The following is an 18,658-nucleotide window of genomic DNA, read 5'->3' as shown; positions in this document are numbered from 1 at the left end:
GGAGACCAGCAAGAAGAACAAGGGAATAGGGGAGAACAGGAAAGAAAAGATGGCAACAGTAGTGGAATTGATCAAAATACGTTATACGCATGTAAGACGCTGCCCCAATGAAGCCAACACACCTATATAACTAATACAGAAAAACAGGAAAAAAAAACCCAAAACAAAACAAAACAAAACAGCCCAATCCCAGATTAGGCACCCATGCAAACAATCAATTTGGCAATGCATAATGGAGAGTGTGAGACACGCCTCTGACCTGTCTTATAGCAGTTCCACATGCTGTTTCCAAAGTAATGAGTTGACAAGATTCTCCCCCTTTCACATTTATCCTGTTCCCCAACTGTAGAAGCACACTTCCTTTCTTTTTTATTTTAATTAATTACATGCTAATTTTGTAGTTTTAGGTTTGTCCTATAAGAGAAAACATGTCATATTAAACTTTCTGTATCTGGCTAATTTCACTACACATGAGGGTTTCTAGTTCTGGCTGTTTTCCCAAGAATAACATGATTCATTCTTCTTTATGGCTCAGTAATATTCCATCCTGTACGTCTTTCACTTTATCCATTCATCTGTTGATGGGCATCTAGGTTTCCATAGCTTAGCTATTGTGAATTGAGCTGCTATAAACATAGACACACATGTATCACTCTAGAATGTAGTCTTTACTTTCTTGGGAAGTATGCCTGGAAGTGGGATAGCCGGATCAAATGGTATTTCCATGTTTGATCTTTTGAGGAATGTCCATAAAAGTCCCACAGTGGTTGTACTAGTTTACCTTACTTCCCGCCGGCAATGTAGGAGGGTGACTTTTTCCATGGAGCTGCAGCTCAGCCCTTTTAATTTTTTTTTTTTTTTTTTTAATTTTGAGACAAGGTCTCATTAAATCACTTGGTTGCCCATCTGGAGCTCCAACTTGCGATTCTCCTGCCTCGGCTTCCTGGAGTGCTGGGATGGCAGGCTCACACTACCATGTCTGACTTGGTTCTGTGAGCCCGTGGTGAGCGGCACTGCAGGTATGTTTGTCTGTGAACTTTCAGGACAGCTTAGTGGACCTCAGTGACTCCAGGGCCGAGGGTGGAGCGGGGAAGCAGAGAGGGCCTTGTTTCACAGCTCTTAGCAGGGAAGCGTGGTCTAAGGAGCCATGAGGATTCAGCATGCTTCTCCTGAGAGGAAGCTGGGGAGGCTGTGGGGAGGCTTGCTGACAGGCTGTGGACAGTGGGCCGAAGCTGTCCTGAGTTCCCTGCAGTCACACGAGAAGACGGCTGAATTCTTCAAGGCTGCTGAATCCCGTGGTGGACACAGCGGGACAGGTGCCATACGCAGAGGACAAATGCTCCCTGCAGTGAGCCACCGTCCTGGCTCAGAGCCAAACCCCTGGGGTCTAAGGCAGGGTGGTGTCGGTGCTGTCACCACGTAGACTCTGAGACCTTTTCGCTCATTTGTAAACTGCGTGGCAAAATCCATAGGCTTCCCTGGTGGGATTGATCTGACATCGACTTTCTCGTGTTCAACGGCGTTTCATAAAAGCTGTGTTAAATCTCTGCTGATGCCTTTAGCAGCGATGTTTTCAGGCTGAAAGTAAGCACATCTCTAGACAGATTTTATCTGCGGAAGACACATTGTGAGACACTGCCTTTCCGGGGGAGAAGTAGATTAAAGAGGATGGAGCCCCATTTCTCATGAGCTGGGACCCTTCTTAACCCTTGGCAGGCTCCCAGCCCTGCAATTCTACTTACCTGGGCAAGGGAGGCTCAGCCAGGAGCCACGCTTCCTAACAACCTTGGGAACTCAGGTTCCTAACCAGAGGACAGTCTGGGTGCCAGCCTCACTGTGAGCTAGTAGTGTCCTAGTGCCATCTACAAGACAGGGCTCTTCCGGCTCCTCCTTATCCTCTTTCCTGTTCTGTCCCACTCGACACTCTGGAAGTCCTTAAAGCCAGGATGATCCTGGGGTCAGGGGCATATCTGAGCTTCCAGGTCATTTTTCTTAGAATTCCTTCCATAATTCCATTAGTACTTATGGACCTCTTACCATGTAAATAGCTCAGCATCAGGCATAGAGAAGTCAGCAGGAGAAGAGCTTGTTGGCCGTGAGGGACAGCAGGCAGAGAAAGGCACCGACCATGTGCTGTTCAAGTGTGACTCCCGAGGGGTGAAGGGAGATGCCTCTGTGACGCTGGGTGTGGTGCTTTGGGGGCTCAGACTTTTCTATAGTTGGTTGATTGATTGAACTCAGGACCTTCCCATGGAACTACGTCCTCAGCCCTTTTCGATTCCTTATTTTGTGATGAGGTTTCACTAAGTTACTAAGTTGCCTGGGTTGGGTCAACCTTGCAGTCCTCCTGCCTCCGCCTCGAACAGTGCTGGGATTGTAGATGTGAACCACTGTGCCTGGTGATATTATCTGACTCTAGTGCCTTCTGAGACCTTGGCTCAGGGAATCCTTGCAAAGCATTCTGCCTGGTGTGCTGGGTTAAGTTATTCAATCAATGTGAACAACACAGGTACTGGGTGGGAAGACTGGGACTTCAAGCCTCAGTATGGACTGCAAGTGCTGGGGTGCAAGCAGGAGGCCCGAGAAGGTCCTGAGAGTCCAAGTCCTGCATCTTGTAGTGCAGTGCTCTGGGGCTGGAAGGTCAGTCATTAAGCTTTAGATCCTTGAATGTCCTAAGATAGCCATGTGGAGGGCCAGGCCCTTTCCAGATGGGTGCCTGCCACCCTAGTGTGTCCTGCTCCCTAACTCGGGAGCAGGAAGATGGTGTGAGACACCTTAGCCAGTGTCCCCATGGTTGGAGGAAAATGGAAATGCAAAGGGGAGCAAAGGCTGCAGTGAGCGGGTTGCCCTTCCCTCGGCTCTGGGACAGTGGTGTGCTCCTCACGAGTGAGGCAGCCTCAGAGAGGATGGCAGGATGGCGCTGGCTGGAAAAGCCTGTCTGGGCCAAGAGGTCCCAGAGGAAAGAGCAGCAGAGTCCCACACTGGGCTCCATGTGAATCTGACCTCCTCATGGAATTTCACGTCCAACTTTTAGCATCTAAGGTGTCTCTACTAACGGGGGTGCTCCTGTTGCTGGCACCCAGGGCTCTGCACAAGGCTCTGGGCAGTCTTCTGGGGACAACCGGGAAGTTCACGGCTCACAGAAGTCAAAGATAAGGGCTTGGACTCTGGTACCCACACGAGGGGTCAAGAGAAGAAGAGCCACTAATTGGACGCAGGTCACGATGGTGGGCGTGGCCAAAGGTGTCCCCAGCAGCCCTAGCAGCATTGCTGTCCTGTTCATCTTCCCACGCTGCGGCAGTGGCCAGGAGATGATTCCCGCTGTCCCCTTACCTGGTTAGAGCTCCCTGTCCTTTGTTGCACTCACCAGTTGCTCAGGGCTTCTCCAGAGCAGGGACCATCCCGCTTGGAGACCAAGCATCCTGACTGCTTTCTCCTCACTGAGATAAAATCCAGGCAGCCACAGTCAGAAGGAAGAAGGCTTTATTTTGGCTCATGTTCTGAGTTTGTGGTTGGCTGGCTCCCAGGCATGAAGGGCCTGGTGGGGGCGGGGGGCTGGTGGATAAGAGCTTCTCCTGTCATGGCGGCCAAGAAACAGAGAGAGGACGGAGGAGCTGGGGGTGGGGTAGGGAGCTGCACCCCTCCAGGTCACACCCCTGTGGCGTCTCTTCCAACCAGGCCCAGCCTCCTAACAGGACATTTGGGTACAGATCTTTTAAGATAAAGTCACCCTCCCAAAACCCTGCCTTGAGTGCATGAGAATTTTGAGAGTCATTCTTGATGTATTCTGTAGCAATAGGTCAGTTGGAGCCTGTGTCCTGGGGGCTTGTGTCCCAGGAGTCTCCCATCTTAGGGTGTCTTCCTCAGAATTTTTATATTTCTCTCCAGACTGGAGCCTGGATGGGGCTACTGTGTGCCATTTGAGCAGGGTACGCTGAGCCCAGAGCTGGTCCAGGGAGCCCAGGCACTGGAAATCCCACTTACTGGATATTTCCAAGTGTTTTTCCAGTTCCATGGCATTGAGGTGGAGCCCCAGGTTGACACTGGGCCCTGCATGATCCCAGGCACTGTTGCTCCCATGTGGCGTTTCCTGGCCCTCTGGCTCACACACAGTTTGACCAGATGCCTGGAGGAGTCATCTGGGAACTTCTTGGTCAGGTTCCAGGCCTAGGAAGGCAGCCCGGTAAGGAGTTGGCTTTTGCTGGAGGGCGCAGTGATCCTCTCACAAGAGTATCCAAGGCCTGGCAGTCAGGTGGGTGACAAGCCCTGGCTGTCAGTGGCCTGGCTGACACACTGATTAGGGGTGACTCTCACCCAGATTCAGCAAAGAAGGAGTTAATCTCAGGGCTGCAGGCTGCCAGTGATCTGACACCACCCCAGGCTTGGGCTCCATGTGAATCTGACCTCCTCATGGAATTTCACGTCCAACTTTCAGCATCTAAGGTGTCTCTACTAATGGGGGTGCTCCTGTTGCTGGCACCCAGGGCTCTGCACAAGGCTCTGGGCAGTCTTCTGGGGCTATGTTCCCATCCCACAGGAGCCTGAGCCTGATCGCCAGATCAGGGGCCCATGGGAGCCTCTTCATTCTGCCCGCCTCCCTGTTGTACCCCTGGGACCTGGAGGATGAGCCCCAAGGCTGGTAAGGGTGGGAGAAGGAAGAGAAATCAGGAAGCGAGCAAAAGAAACACTTACTACCAACCCAAACAAGCATCAGCTGCTCCACCGGGCTGGCTTCTCCACAAGGAGAGGAGAGGAGTTCTGGTGGATTGAAGCATGCAGTGCTAGCCAGGTGTGCTGTGCATGCTTGTAATCCCAACAGCTGGGATTACAGGTGGATCCCAAGTTCAAGCCGAGGCTGGGAAACTTAATGATCTAGAGACAAGTCAGACCCTTGTCTCAAAATAAAAATTAAAAGGGCTGGTTCTGTAGCTCAGTGTTGAGTCCCTGGGTTCAATTCCCTGTCACACACACACACACACACACACACACACACACACACACTCACTCACAGTACTGTGATTACTGTATGTCTGATTGTACTTGTGTAGCTGCACATCAGACAAAGCATTTCAATTGCCGAGATGGGGTTTCCTGGAAGCGGCTCAGAAGGGGATGGAATGCGGTTTGCAATCTTATCTAGGATTGGGGGAGGTCACTAAGATAGGCACAAGCCACATGGGGTTGTCTCAGTGAATGAAAGTGAAGAGCAGTTAAACACCCAGTGCCTCTTGAGATAGGCATCAGCCACACCTCAAGGGCTTGTAGTCTCACAGGGCGGGGGAGGCTGCCCTGCTGGACGGTGCACACATAGGATGTTGGACCTGACAGGAAGTCTATGGGACAGCACTGTCCTAGAGAGGGACCTGTAAACTTCCAGGTGACTCGGTAGGGAGCTGGGGTCTGCTTCCACTTTGCTGAGTCTTTTGTGGTGGCCACGTTGGGGCTATGTCCTTCCTACCTGGTCACTTCAATGCTGAGCAAATGGAACGGACAATAACCACAGACCACTGTAGTTAGGGCCCTGGGCAGGGTGGTTCTAACAATGTGGAGCCCGTGTGCTAAGGCATTCAGTGCGGATCCTCCACCCAATTGTCTTCATTGTAAAAGTATACGGCTCAGGCCAGCTGCCTTTCCTTCAACCCTGTGGACACAGCAGCCTGACTCACAGGGGCTGGAAGCTGAGAGGCTCCAAGAGTCCTGTGTGTGTGAGGGGCTGAGTGAGCCCCGACCCTCAGGATCTAGGGCGGGGTCACAGGGTGGGGCTGTGAGGGGTGATGGGAAGGCAACTCTCCACCCGGCACACAGACCATGACTTTACCTGCTGACCTGGATCTGGGATGGAAGTGCCCTGCTGAGGCTCAGTGTGGCAGGGAGATGGGGATCCAGCACCCCTAGAAAGGCTCCTTCTGCAGGAAAAGGGACTATGGAGGGTGCTCCTCAGACTCCTGGGCAGAAGCAGTTCCCAGGCATGTGTGATCTGGGTAGTCAGTTCCTGGCGTCTCCTGAGACTCTAGAGATGAGACAGGAAGCACGGTGCTCCTGGCTGCACACCCTGACCCAGGACAGTGTGGGTGCTTTGTAAAGGAGCTGCAGAGGGGGTGACACCAGAAAGAGAGACAGGAAAGAGACCCTTCTCTCATTTCTCTTCTCTCAGCTCACTGGAGGTTTCTGCTCTCTTACCCCCTTTTGATACTGGGGATTGAACTCAAGTCCTTTCCACTGAGCTACATCCTCAGTCCTTTTAAAACACTTTCATTGTTGTTTGGAGGGTCTTGTGAAGTCACTGTTGCCCAGGTTGGGCTTGAACTTCTGATTTTCCTGCCTCAGCCTCCCAGAGTGCTGGGGTCACAGGAATCTTCTTGGCTGACAGTTGGAAGCTAATGTTGGGATCTCACTCTAGTCTACGTCACACAAAGCCTGCTCTTGCCTGTCTGATGACTGTGACTGGATTTCAGCCTAGGTTGGCTCGATCCTTGGGTGCTTCTGCTCCCCCAGGTGCTCGAAGGGCAGCCGAAGAAAGAAAAGAGAAGGTTATCCCGGTGACTGACACTTGCAGGTAACAGCAGGTTGGGCACGACTCAGCCTGTAGCTTCCTCAAAAGTGTGGCCCCAGAGCCAGCCAGATAGCTCAGTGGACTAAAGGGCCTGTTTCAGCAGGTGCAGCAACTGGGGTTTGATCCCCAGTGTGCCATGCCCGCCCACCCCAGGGGCGTGCTCAGATGGTGAATGAGAATGGGCGTGGTAGCATATGCCTATAACCCCAGCACTTGGGAGGCTGAAAACAGGAGGATCACTACGAGTCTAATCTGTGTGGTGAGACCCTGTAGACCCTGTACTACTAAATACATAAAAAGGAAAAAGAAAAAAAAGTGTGGCTCCCTTTCTGCACATGGCACGGCCATGGGGACAGCCTCTTCCCCTGAAATGCCCAGGCCACATACACCTTGGCTGAGAGCTCAGTCACTCTAGGACAAATCCAGAAACTGCCCAGCCCTACTCCCTGTGTCTGTCCTTGGGCTGGTGCTGGACCTGGTAGTGGCTAAGGATGTCACTTAGGGCCTGGGCTGGAATCCCAGATCTACTGCTTATTAGTCATGTAGGCTCTGGCAAGATTTTGCCCGTGTGACGAGGAACGGCAGGGTTGATGGCGGAGTCTCCCGCTAGGGTCATGGTGAGGATTTATAAGAGGCGGTTTGGTAAGGCAGTGTGCGCCAGACCAGTGCCCTGTAATCACCACCATCACTCAGGTACTGTTGGTTTTTACAGCCTCAGACTTAGGGTTCCCAGTCTCCCCTTCCTGTCCCCGTGAGTGCCTACAGCTGGACATCTCTTGAGTGAGCTTGCAAATGACACCGCCAGGGTGCAGATCGGAGCTCCCAGGGAGAGGCACACTGGGAACTCAAGCTCCGCACAGGGACCCTGTGCAGACGATGCTGGCAAATACCTTGTGAGTGAAGGCAGAAGGGGGACCCTGCAGAAACCGAAGGCTGTAGCTGTGCAGAAACTGATGTCTGTCTTTGGAATCTTATCTCCAGTTGCAAGAAGGTAGGCAGCCGGGTGGGGTAGAGAAGCCCCAGAACTCTTGTTCATGTTCCGCCTGACCAACTGCTCGGTTTGCAGGGTGGGTGGGTTGGCCCAGTGACCTCCTGTGGCTTCCTGCTCTCTGATTCTGTTATTCAGTGAAACGGAGAACGGAGAATGCAGCCTGGTCCTCTGCTGTGGGAAACGCTAGCTGCATTTCTTAGCGGGGGAGGGGACGCCTGTGTGTCTTCCTCTTCAAGAGTAATAGAATCTTGGGATACAAAATTGCTAGTCTCCTTGGAAACAAAAAAGAAGACACAACTTTGGAGTTTTCATTTTCCACCGCTTGGAGATAATACATAAATGTGCATAACTTTTTCTAAATTTTAATACTCTCTCTCAGTACCTATAGATTGCACAAAGCAGACATGTAAGCCCGAAACTCTGGTATCTATGATATGAAAAATGCCCCGGCTTCTCCATTCCCAGCAGAAACAGAGCACTGCTTTCTCGTGCACCATTCAGTGTAAAGGATTGACTGGAATTTGGAATTTCTTAGAGGCTGTAACACAATTTAGTGAAGATGAGGTGCAGGTGAGGGGCTGAAGAATGTTTGTGTGTGTGTGTGTGTGTGTGTGTGTGTGTGTGTGTGTGTACAGAACTGGGCATAGGACCCAGGCCCCAGGGCCTGTGCACTGAGCCACTTCCTCCCTTTTTTACTTTTTTTTTTTTAAATGTGTTTAGTACAGAGACTACAGGGTCTCATTAGATAGATCAGGTTTGTAGAGATCCTCCTGTTTGTGGCCTCCCAAGCACTGGGATTACAGGCCCGTGCTACCATGCCCAGTCTCAATAGCCATCTCAGTATGCCCCGTGGGTGGTGCCAGCGTAGCATGCTGGAGATCGAACCCAGCTGCTGCGCTCTGCCTAAGCAGGCGCTTTAGTCTGCTGAGCTATCTGACCGGCCCTTACTCTTTGTTTTGAGACAGGGTCTTGCTATGTCCCTGTACTGCCCAGCCTGGGCTTCTTGTGGTTGTGACTCACCTGCTTCTGCTGGGATTATAGCACCGTGCTTGGCCAACCATGAGGTGGTCTGATCCAAACATCAGATGCACATTCTTTAGGCAGGACCAAAGGCCTGCTGTCCGGCAGGTGTCCCATCTCCACACCCCACTCTGGGAGGCTCAGATGACCTCAAATGTCTCAGCATCCTAGAAAGTCTGTTGACCTTCCCATTATCCTTTTCTGTCTTCACAGTCTGGTCTCTCCACTTCTCTCTGGCATCCTGCTCCTGGGTGTGGCTGAGGCCACCTGGCACTCTGGCTGACTGTGTCATGCAGCTGCGGCCCCGTCCTGCCCTCACTGTGGCTACACCCCTGCCGAACCCACTTCTCCAGGAGGGCTCTGGACACTGCGCATCTGCCTCTGGGTTTGCTCTGTCTGTGTGATGCTCTCGATCCAATTTGCTGGGGTGGGGCGGGCAGCCTAGACTGCAGGACATGGCTTCTTCGGGACCAGGAGTGGAGGTAAAGAGAGTATTCCTCTACCTCTGAGTGTGAGGCTGAGGGCCAGGGCAGACCATGTGTGGATGGGGCACAGGCAGGGGCTGATATATCCAGATACTCTGCCCATGTAGCCCTGTCTTCTGAGGTGACACAGAAAGGCTGTGAATGCTGCTGCCTAGCACACTCGTTTTACGTGACAGCGCATCCTCGTCCGCCTTATTGACTGGATCTAGCACCACATGACTTCTGGGTCTGACCCAAAGCCAAGATGACCACAAAAGGGAAGCATTTTGAAAAGACTCAGGACATCAAGGAGGCCATGACAGTGCAGCTAAACACACTCGAAAAAGAGGACTTCTGGAGCTGCTCCAGAAAGCGACAAGAGCAACGGATAAGCACGTTTCAAGCAGGGGAACATTTTGAGGGGGATTCATGACAATACAGCTTTTACAGTAATAGATTTAAAAACCAAATATTCACCATAGCTTCCCGCCACTCTTCCTATGTCTTGGATGTGAGAGCAGACACCACACCACGATTCCGGCAGGTGACCCTGGCTCGAAGCCCAGTACATAGAAAGGATAAAGTTCATAGTGCCCAAGTGGGCTCACGGAACCGCTAGCGTATGTTACAGTTAGGGAACTGGCGTCAGCTAATAAACGACTATGTGAAAATTAAATTTCACAATATACGAAAGATCAGAGCACAAGAATAATGTGTGTGTTGATTTTAATGATCAAAGATGAAATTGTAAAGATTCACCGGAATGTCTGACAAGCTAAAAATTTTGAGTTTTTCTCAGGCAAATTACCATCATGAACTAGAAAATATAGTTCCCCCTGAGCTAGGATATCTGAGAAAAATATTACAGAAAATAAGCATAAAATCATAATAAATTAGGAGCATTCAAAAGTGAATAAAGGATAATCACTCCTGTTTAGAAAATGGGTTAAAGACATAAGTGTAATTTACAAAAGGGGATCTGTAGAGGGCCATGAAACAGGAAAACATGTTTTTAATTAAAGAAATAAACACAAAAACAATAATATATAGGTTTACTTTTTACTGTAAAAAAGCTTTCTTTACTATAAGAAAGCGCAAGGACCCAGGCTCGATACGTGGTACTGCATGCTGTGCTGGCCACCAAAACCAGATATGGTGGCACATGCCTGTAATCCCAGTGCTGGGGAGGCTGAGACAGGAGGATCACTACTAGTCTGAGCTGCGTAATGAGACCCTGTGCTGAATAAATTCTTTAAAAATGGCATATAAAAACTGCATAATCTAAACTCTTACCAAATAATTCAGGAAATGTGGGCTTAAATATGCTTGCTTTAACCTGGCACAAACCCCAGGAGCATGATCTATTTTATTTTATTTTTAGCATGATCTATTTTAGATAGATTTATTTTTAAGTAGATCTACATCGATTTATCTATCATATAAAATTCTTAAAATGCACTTTTATTTTCATTCTGAAGATGAACCCAGAGCCTCAACACTGAGCTACATCCTTCAGCTTTTCAATTTAATCTAATTCAATTTTATCTTGACACAGGGTCTCCCTAAGTTGCTGCGGCTGGGCTCCAACCTGCAGCCCTCCGGTCTCAACTTCCCAGAATGCTGGGATGTTAGGTTATGGTTTTAGAAAACAGGGCCTGGGGCGACAGCTGAGTAGAATAAGCGCTTGCCTGGCAAGCACAGGGTCCTGAGTTCAATCCCCAGTACCCCCCCAAAAAAAAGAAAGAAAGAAAAGAAAACACGACTCTCCTTCACAGTCTATTCTGCATATGCAGATTGCCTCCCAGGGTTGGTTAATGACCTCATCCTCCCATTGGCTGGGCCTTCCTCTCCTGAGCCCAGGGTGGCCACAAACCTCATCAGAGTCCAGGGCTGTGCGCTCCTGGCAAACAGCTGCTTCTTGCACTTGAAAACTGATGGAGAGAAAAAATGGTCCCCGCAGTTCCTATCAACCTTAAACAGAAACATCTGTTTGATGGGAGCCTTTTGCTGGCTTGATTGGCAGGGAATTCACTCCAGGCAGGGGACAGTGCTGCCTTCCCCAAGGTGACATCAGCCAGGGAAAGTGCTTTGGGGGCCGGGCCCTGGGAATAGTCTGCCTGCCAGGAAAGCAAAGCCCAGGCTGCACACTCTCTCTACAGCTTTAAAAGCACAAATCCTTGCTTAAAAGGAGAAGTATTGCCAGGTGGTGAAAAGTGCTCCGGAAGAAAAGAAAATAACAGCAGAGAGAAAGCTGATTGAATCCAGGAGCTCTGCGGCGTTTTGTTCTGCCTCCCTATCAGCCGAGCAGCAGATGAAGGTTGCTGGTTTGCAGGCTTCTGCGGAGACAAATGCTCCTCTTTCACGCAGTTTTATCTGACATCGGACCGTACTCTCTGTTTTCAATGCACAGCATAAGTAAGAGGTAAGAGGCTGAGCCTAGCGTCCAGAACCTGGACATCACCACTTCCTCAGTGTCTTCAGAGCCAGACACAAAATTCCTCCTTTCTTCCTGCTGTTGGTGAGGGCATCGAGGCACTGGGAAGTTAAGGGTTTTGTTTAAAGTCCTTGTATTTGGATGTTTATGCAGTGTTTCATTAAATAATGCAAATCATGGGCTGCCACCATAAAGATTCCCTTTGTCTGATCTGCTCTCCTTCCACACCTTTGGGCAAACCTCACAACTCCTCTGACCACTCACAGGGCAGGAAAATGCCCCTGGTCACTCTCTCTAGATGTAGTTTGGAGACATAGTCTTGCTATGTAGTTCAGCTTGGCCTTGAACTCACTGTGTAGCCAAGCTTGGGACTTGTGATTCTCCTGACTCAGCCTCCTGTGTGCACCACCACGTCTGAGTCTGGGTCATGCTAAGCTATGGAACAGCAACCAGCTCCTTGTGCTAATTCTCCATCTGATGGCAACCAGATCAATTCTCAGGCTTCCCTGTGACATGCAGGCACACGGGAAGTCCAGAGGGGAGCGCTCAGTGTTCTTCCTCTTATCCTTCTCTTGCTTCTCCTCTTTCTAGATCTTTCTACCCCGAGCTTCAGATACTAGACGGTTGGGATGGAGCAAGAGGAAGATGTGAGGAGGAAGCAGCTCTCTCTGTTCCTGGTGTTGGAGGTGTCATACTGTGGCCCGGATGGGGGTGATGGTACACACCTGTAAATCTCAGTTACTCGGGGGGCCAAGTTAAAGAGGATCCCAAGTTAAAGAGCAGTCTGGATAGCGTAGTGACTGAATGAGGCCTTGTCTCAAAATAAAAATAAAAAAAAAGAAGGGGCTGGGGCTGCCGCTCAGTGCAAAGGCCCTGGGTTCAGTCTCCAGTAACACACACACACACACACACACACACACACACACACACACACACACACGAGGTTCTTTATACTGGGGGCCCTGTTGTACTTTCTTTGATTCTTTGGGGTCCTTGCCTCCCTGCTTAGGATTCTGTCCTGCCAGTCCCTGGGTATGCAGGGTACATCTTTCCGTGGTGGACCTGTCACTTACTTTACCTGGCCCCTGTACTTCTGGGGGGTGGGGGTGGCTCTCACTTCTCTCTGCTTGGGTGCACTGTCCCTCCATCTGCATCTGGTCCTTTGCAGTGGGGCTCCAAAGCCACAGCTGGCCCATGGGAGACACGCATGTATGCTTTGTCCCCACAGCTCCTGGGCCGGAAGTACTGAGTGCATCTCACCCAAGAATTTTGTGAGTCACAAGCTAGCAAAGCCATCTCCTACCTTTTACATTTCTTAAGTAGGAAGTAGACAGTGGCACTTTATCTGTCCAGCATAGGGGACATACATTGAATTCTTCCATGGATGATGTCAGAACCCCAAAGTGTACCTCTCTAAGCTCCAAGGAGGAGCAGCAACCCCGCCCCATGGGACCTGCAGCTGGCTGGTGGCTGAGAAGTCTTCCTCCCTCCTCCCTTCCTCCCCAAGGCCACTTATGCTGGGCTTGGCTTGAGGTTTGGGGTGAGAGACTGGGTTCAGAGCAGTTCTTTGTTACTCAGGAGAGTTGGGTCGCCTGGGGAGCTGGATGTCAGCTGTCTTTGGTGCCCCTGTCTCAGCCCTCAGTGGTGCTCCAAGGCTGTGTCTGGCCACTCTTCTCTCTTGGTTCTTGGCTCTTAGAAGGGGGCCGGGCTCGGCTCCTCTCTATCTCCAGCAGCAGGGACCAGGCCCAGCAGATGCCAAGTGCGTGGTGCCTCCTGGCCAAGCCAGTGAAGAAATGTCACAAATTCCCTCATGGAAGAATCCGCCACTTGGTGAGCAAAGGAACTACCCAGAGCTCTTTTGGTAGCATCTACAGTGTGGGGTGACTTCTGATCACTGCCACCCTATTTGGGACAACTGGCTGTTGGATATAAAAGTGTCAGTGAGCAGCTGATTCCAGGGTTGGAATGAAAGACACAAGATAAGCCTACAATGTCGTGACACTCACGTAGGGAAGAAATGACTTGGGGGAAAGACAGATGGACATGTGTTGGGACAGGAGGCAGCTGGAAGGAGCTCCCAGTAAGCAGATCTGGAGCAGCTCAAGTGACAAAACAAGAAGGGATGGTGTATTACCACCGGGTGTCCATAGAATATCAAAATCCAAGATGCTCAAGGCCCGTGTATACTCCAAATCACCTTAAGAGTGCTCGTAATCCCAAAGCAACACAAACACCCCATAAATAATTATTATACTATTGTACTATACTTCTAAGAAAACAATGGCTAGAAAAGGGCTCCTACCGTAGGTCCATGGAGAAGTGTAATTGTTGTGGGAGCCTTTTTGACCTGAGTTGGTTGAATCTGCAGATGTGGGGTCTGTAGCTACCGAGTGACCACTGGGATGGATTATCACACACAAGACACTGTCAGTACCCAGGACATCCAGGCTGGCGAACATTGGCAAGGAATGAAATGAGCGTGCTGAAAAGACAGCGCTTCCTTACAGCAGAAGCGTGAGGTCTGAGCGTAGAAGGGCTAATGGAAATCGGTAAACACCTCGGCAGTAACTTTCAGGCTCTAATGAGGGGACCAGAGTGCAGTGAGACACAGGATTGCCACATAACCTTGGAGTGAAGCACTGCAGTCCCGTACGCTCCAAAGAGAAGGTGCTACTTCATAGTGATGACCACAGGGACGCCACTTTGGTCAAGTGATCAAAATTAAAATCTCTATGACCTACTGATCTGACATATCGAGATAGCACCGTGCGTCACCTGGGCTGTCCTTGCCAAAAATGAACTACATTTAACTGTGAGAGGACCCCAGATCAATCCAGAGTTGGAGATTTCCCTGCGATACTTCAAAAACGTCATCATCACAGATTGAGACCCATCCTAGACTGGCGGACACCTGGGGAGACATAACCCAAAGCCAGGTCACACCCTGGAACCAAATAGCCGATTGCAGGACAATCAGAAAAGTTAGGATAGTGCTTGTAGATTTATTTATAACATCTTGCCCAGTTTGACTCTCTTAGATTCCTGTCCTGTGGCTGTGTAAGGTGCTAGCACTCCAGAAAGGTGAGTAAGGGCACGTGACCATCACTTTTATGATAGGTGCAACTTCTTCTTTTTAAAAAAATATATTAGGTTGTTGCAGGGTCTGACTGCACAGCTCAGACTCATGGTTTCAGCCTCCCCAGCTCTGGGACTACAGGCGTGCACCACCACACCCAGACTCTGTGGCTGGCTCAGGCTGCCCTGGGGTGGGGCTGGTACAGCATGTGGTGCTGGGATCAAACAGCTGCTGCTGTTGTCTTAAAGTTAAAAGTGAAGGGCCAGTGAGATAGCTCAGCAGACTAAGTGCCTGCTTTGGCAAGCTCAGGGACCAGGGTTCGATCACCAATCAGTGAGGCAGACGTGAGGATCACAAATAATTCAGCAAGGCATCGCCTCAAGATAAAAAATAAAAAGATCTGGGGATGTAGGTCAGGGCAGAGTCCCTGAGTTCAATGCCAAGTACTGCGAAAAAAAAAATAAGTTAAAAAAAAATAAAATGTGAAAGACTCCGAGGGCCGTCACTGTCCGTTGCCAGCTGGCCCTTCCTTGCCTCCCCAGAACCTTCTCCCGCCACGCTCTACAGGTGGCTAAGGGGTGTAAGCAGTTCCCGACTCCAAGTGCGAATACAGAGGTCTCATTTTCCCAGGCAGTTTCCCCCGGACCAGCACACCTCGGCTCTGGGAAGTCAGCCTCTCCTCCCAGAAGCTTGCCCTTCTCGTCTTCACCTTTTAAAGCAGTACAGCCCGAATGGAGCTGGCTTAATCGTCCCACTCCTGTGCAGATCCGACCAGACCTTGCTGTTTCTCCTCACAGACACACGGTGGCGCTGTTGGCACTCGAGCCTGTCGAATCGCTCGGGCTGAGCAGCTCCAGCTCCCCGCAGAGGCCCCTGGGGACATCCCGGGATCGTCAGGTGTTCTGTCTCTAGCTTGGCCGGTGCTCCTCATTCTTAGAGCTCAGCCCTCCCAGTTCACTTCCGGAGCCTCCTTGCAGGGCGCTAGACTGCGCAGGATTGGTGCTGGCACTTCGAGGCAGATCCCCACCTCCTCTCCAGGGACTGACTACCTGCGACATACTTCAAACGAGGGGCCTTCTGACTCTTCTTTCCCGCTCTGCCAAGGGCACAGCATTCTGAAAGATGCTGTACGTGGAAGCCCAAGGTATCTACACCCACTTTTCTGGGAGAAATGCGAGAAACAGCAGTTCTGGGGTGCCTTTTTGGCCTCTCAGTAGACAAAAGAGCTGAGTCTTGTATTACTTCGCGTATTCAATTTATCTAATAAACATTGATTAAGTGTCTGTTTTGTGTGGCTTTTGCCCTGGGGATTAAGAAAAAAGTGAAGCTCAGGTGGGCATGGTGGCACTGGTCACCTCAGCATCCTGGGAGGCTGAGGAAGGAGGATTGCAAGTTCAAACCTAGCCTGGGCAACTTAGTAACTTAGTTTTTTTTTTTTTTTTAAATGGCTGGGGATATAGCTTGGTGCAAAGATCCTGGGTTTAAATCCTCCTACCATTCAACAACAGCAGCAACAACAACAATAACAACAACAACAGCAGCAGTGGTGGCGGCAGCGGCGGCAGCAGCAGCAGCAGCAGCAGCAGCAGCAGCAGCAAACCGTGGCAGAGTTTTTGGCAACAAATGTCAAGGCAGAAGCCCGCGAGCTATTGACGACTGGTGAAGGCTTCGGAAGTTTAAGGTGCTAATGGTGTTTATCTGCGGCAGAAGGACCTCGAGTGGAGGGCTGGAGACCAAAATGTTGCTTGGACTCGGAGGGCAGGAAGGACGTTCTCCTCATCGAAGGAGCAGCAAATATGGAGACCCCAGGTGTGAGCGAGGATGCCTCGTGCGTTGCCATGGTCCCCGCGGATGCGCCTGCCATGCGGTCCTACTTTGCATCTGCCTCCCAGGCTGTGAATTCCAGGAGGGCAAGCACCCTGCGTATGTCCCCAGGTTCTGGGGGATTCTCAGCTTGAGCACTGTGAATTAATGGAAAAGACTAATCTATTTGCGGCAGGTGACTCATTACTGGGCCTCATAAGACGTGTAGGTGGCGACTCCTCTGGCCGATGACGGCAGCTATGGAATCTTTCTCAAGAGGGGTTACGCAGAGCCTAGCGGGCTAGGCCGGGGGCGGGGGGAGGGTTCTGCTTTTGGAGAAGGCGGAGGAGAGCTGTGCATTGTACTGATCAGAGTAATGCAATGACGTTTGTGCCTGAGGGCGAGCCCCCGGCAGTGTGGGGGCTGCCAGCAAGGAGGGATGGCAGGGGTAAGGAGACAGACGGGCAGGAGGCTTTTGCTGTGGTCTTTGCCATTGGCAAAGAGCTTGCTATGCTTTAAATCTAAAAGGTCAGGCAAAATCTCACGTGTGTGGAAGGCAATTGGACCATGGTGCAGCCACGCTCATCAGTGGATTCATCAAATGACAAGTTCATGGTTCAGGCGTGCTGTCCATCAGGAGGTGGGACCCAGGCGGTCAGTCATGGGGGCGTGGCTTTGTCCTCGGCTCCTCCCTTCTCTCTCTCCTTGCGCTCCCATTGGTTGAGCAGGTCTCCCCCACCTGTCCCTTCAGCTGCGCTGTTTCTGCCTGGGAGCCAGCTGCCCAAGAACTGAAGCTGCGAGTCAAAATAAACCTGTGTTTTTCAGATTGTGGGTTTTATCCCAGCCGTGGGACAGCTGACTCATGAGAGAGTGTCTGATACAGAGGCCATGCACCAGGGCTGTGGCGGGGAAGATAAGCACCTGGGAAAACGGGTGACAGATGGAGTGTGGCCAGCTGGAGGGTGCTAGCATCCCCGCAGGAGGGCTGGGCAGAGGTCCCGCCGCTGGGCTGAACCAGCCCATGCTCATCTGTGACCGGACGACTTCTCATTGTACCTCCAGGACACCACTGTTCAGCAGCATAGCCTGTGAGGTGTGCTGTATTTCTATGAACTCATAACATGTATATTTAAATCTGTTGCTGTTATGGTTTGGGCATGATAGCCTCCTCCAAGGCTCATGTGATGGGGACTTAGTGCCCAGTGCAGCTGTGCCCAGAGGTGGGGTGTGGGAGAAGCGGTTGGCTTCTGAGGGCTTCAGCAGCCAGCTACTGCACCTGTGAAGTCTGGACCTCGATGGGCTTACCAGGAAGTGCAGGCTAACTGGATGTAGTAGGTCGTGGAGGACACAGCTTTGAAGAAGATATTTTGTCCTTGCTCTGCCCACCACTTCCTGGCCACCATGAGGTGCCGTGTCCCCCCCACCATGACCACCATGATGCTTTTTCTTCATCACAGGCCCGAAATGCAAGCAGACACCTGTAGATGGAAGCCTCTGAAACTGTGAGCCAAAAGAAACCTTTACTTCTTTAAGTTTCTCTTCTTAGGTATGTTGTCACAGGGATGGAAGGCTGCTAGTGCAGATGGCTTTTGCTCCTTCCATCTCTTTCAGGGTCACTGCCCTGCTATCTCCCCATACGATGAGGGACATCAGGCCCCTTTGCGGGGGAACATTCTCTTGAGAGAGTTCTTGGGGCCTGTTTTCTGTTTCTTGGACTATGTCACACCTGCTCTTGATAAGAGAGAGGTGGAAGAGCAGAGGAAGGGAGTGTGTGAAGGTGACAGGAGGGGTGGAGTGGAGGGTGGAGCGGAGGCTTGGCTGTCCAGGGTGAGATGGGGCTGTCAGAGGGGAATGCCCCTTTCCACCTGCATAGAAACAGACAAGGATCTGTTGTCGCCACATCTTGTAGTGCTGGGCCTTCCTGCCTGTCCTGTGGAGTCTGGTACAGTGTTTGTTTCAAGACTTGTGCTTATGCAGGAGTGAAGCTGAGAAGGAGGGAGATTATTGGAGTCCACCCTGTAAGTTTTCTTTCATTTCCTCCAATGTAGACATCCAGCACTCTTAGAAAGGGCATCCGGGTGCTTGGGAGGCCTCTGGATAGCTGTCTGCCTCCTTGGACAGGTGACAGTCCGGCCCTGGGGCCCGGCCCTGTGGGATGGCTGGGGACTGTGCTCTCTGGTACCGCCCTGCTCTGCTTAGCACTGTCAGTCCATATAGCATTCCACTCTGCCATTGATTTTTAATGTCTTTCTGCACTAATGAGACATGTTATTACTAATCTTTGGTAATCACCACAAGGGGCTTGTGAAAAGTCTCT

Source organism: Octodon degus, unplaced genomic scaffold (genome assembly GCF_000260255.1).
Source record: "Octodon degus isolate 3935 unplaced genomic scaffold, OctDeg1.0 scaffold00035, whole genome shotgun sequence".
Taxonomy (NCBI): Eukaryota; Metazoa; Chordata; class Mammalia; order Rodentia; family Octodontidae; genus Octodon; species Octodon degus.
The sequence above is the reverse complement of the archived record's forward strand: the minus strand, read 5'-3'. Positions refer to the sequence as shown.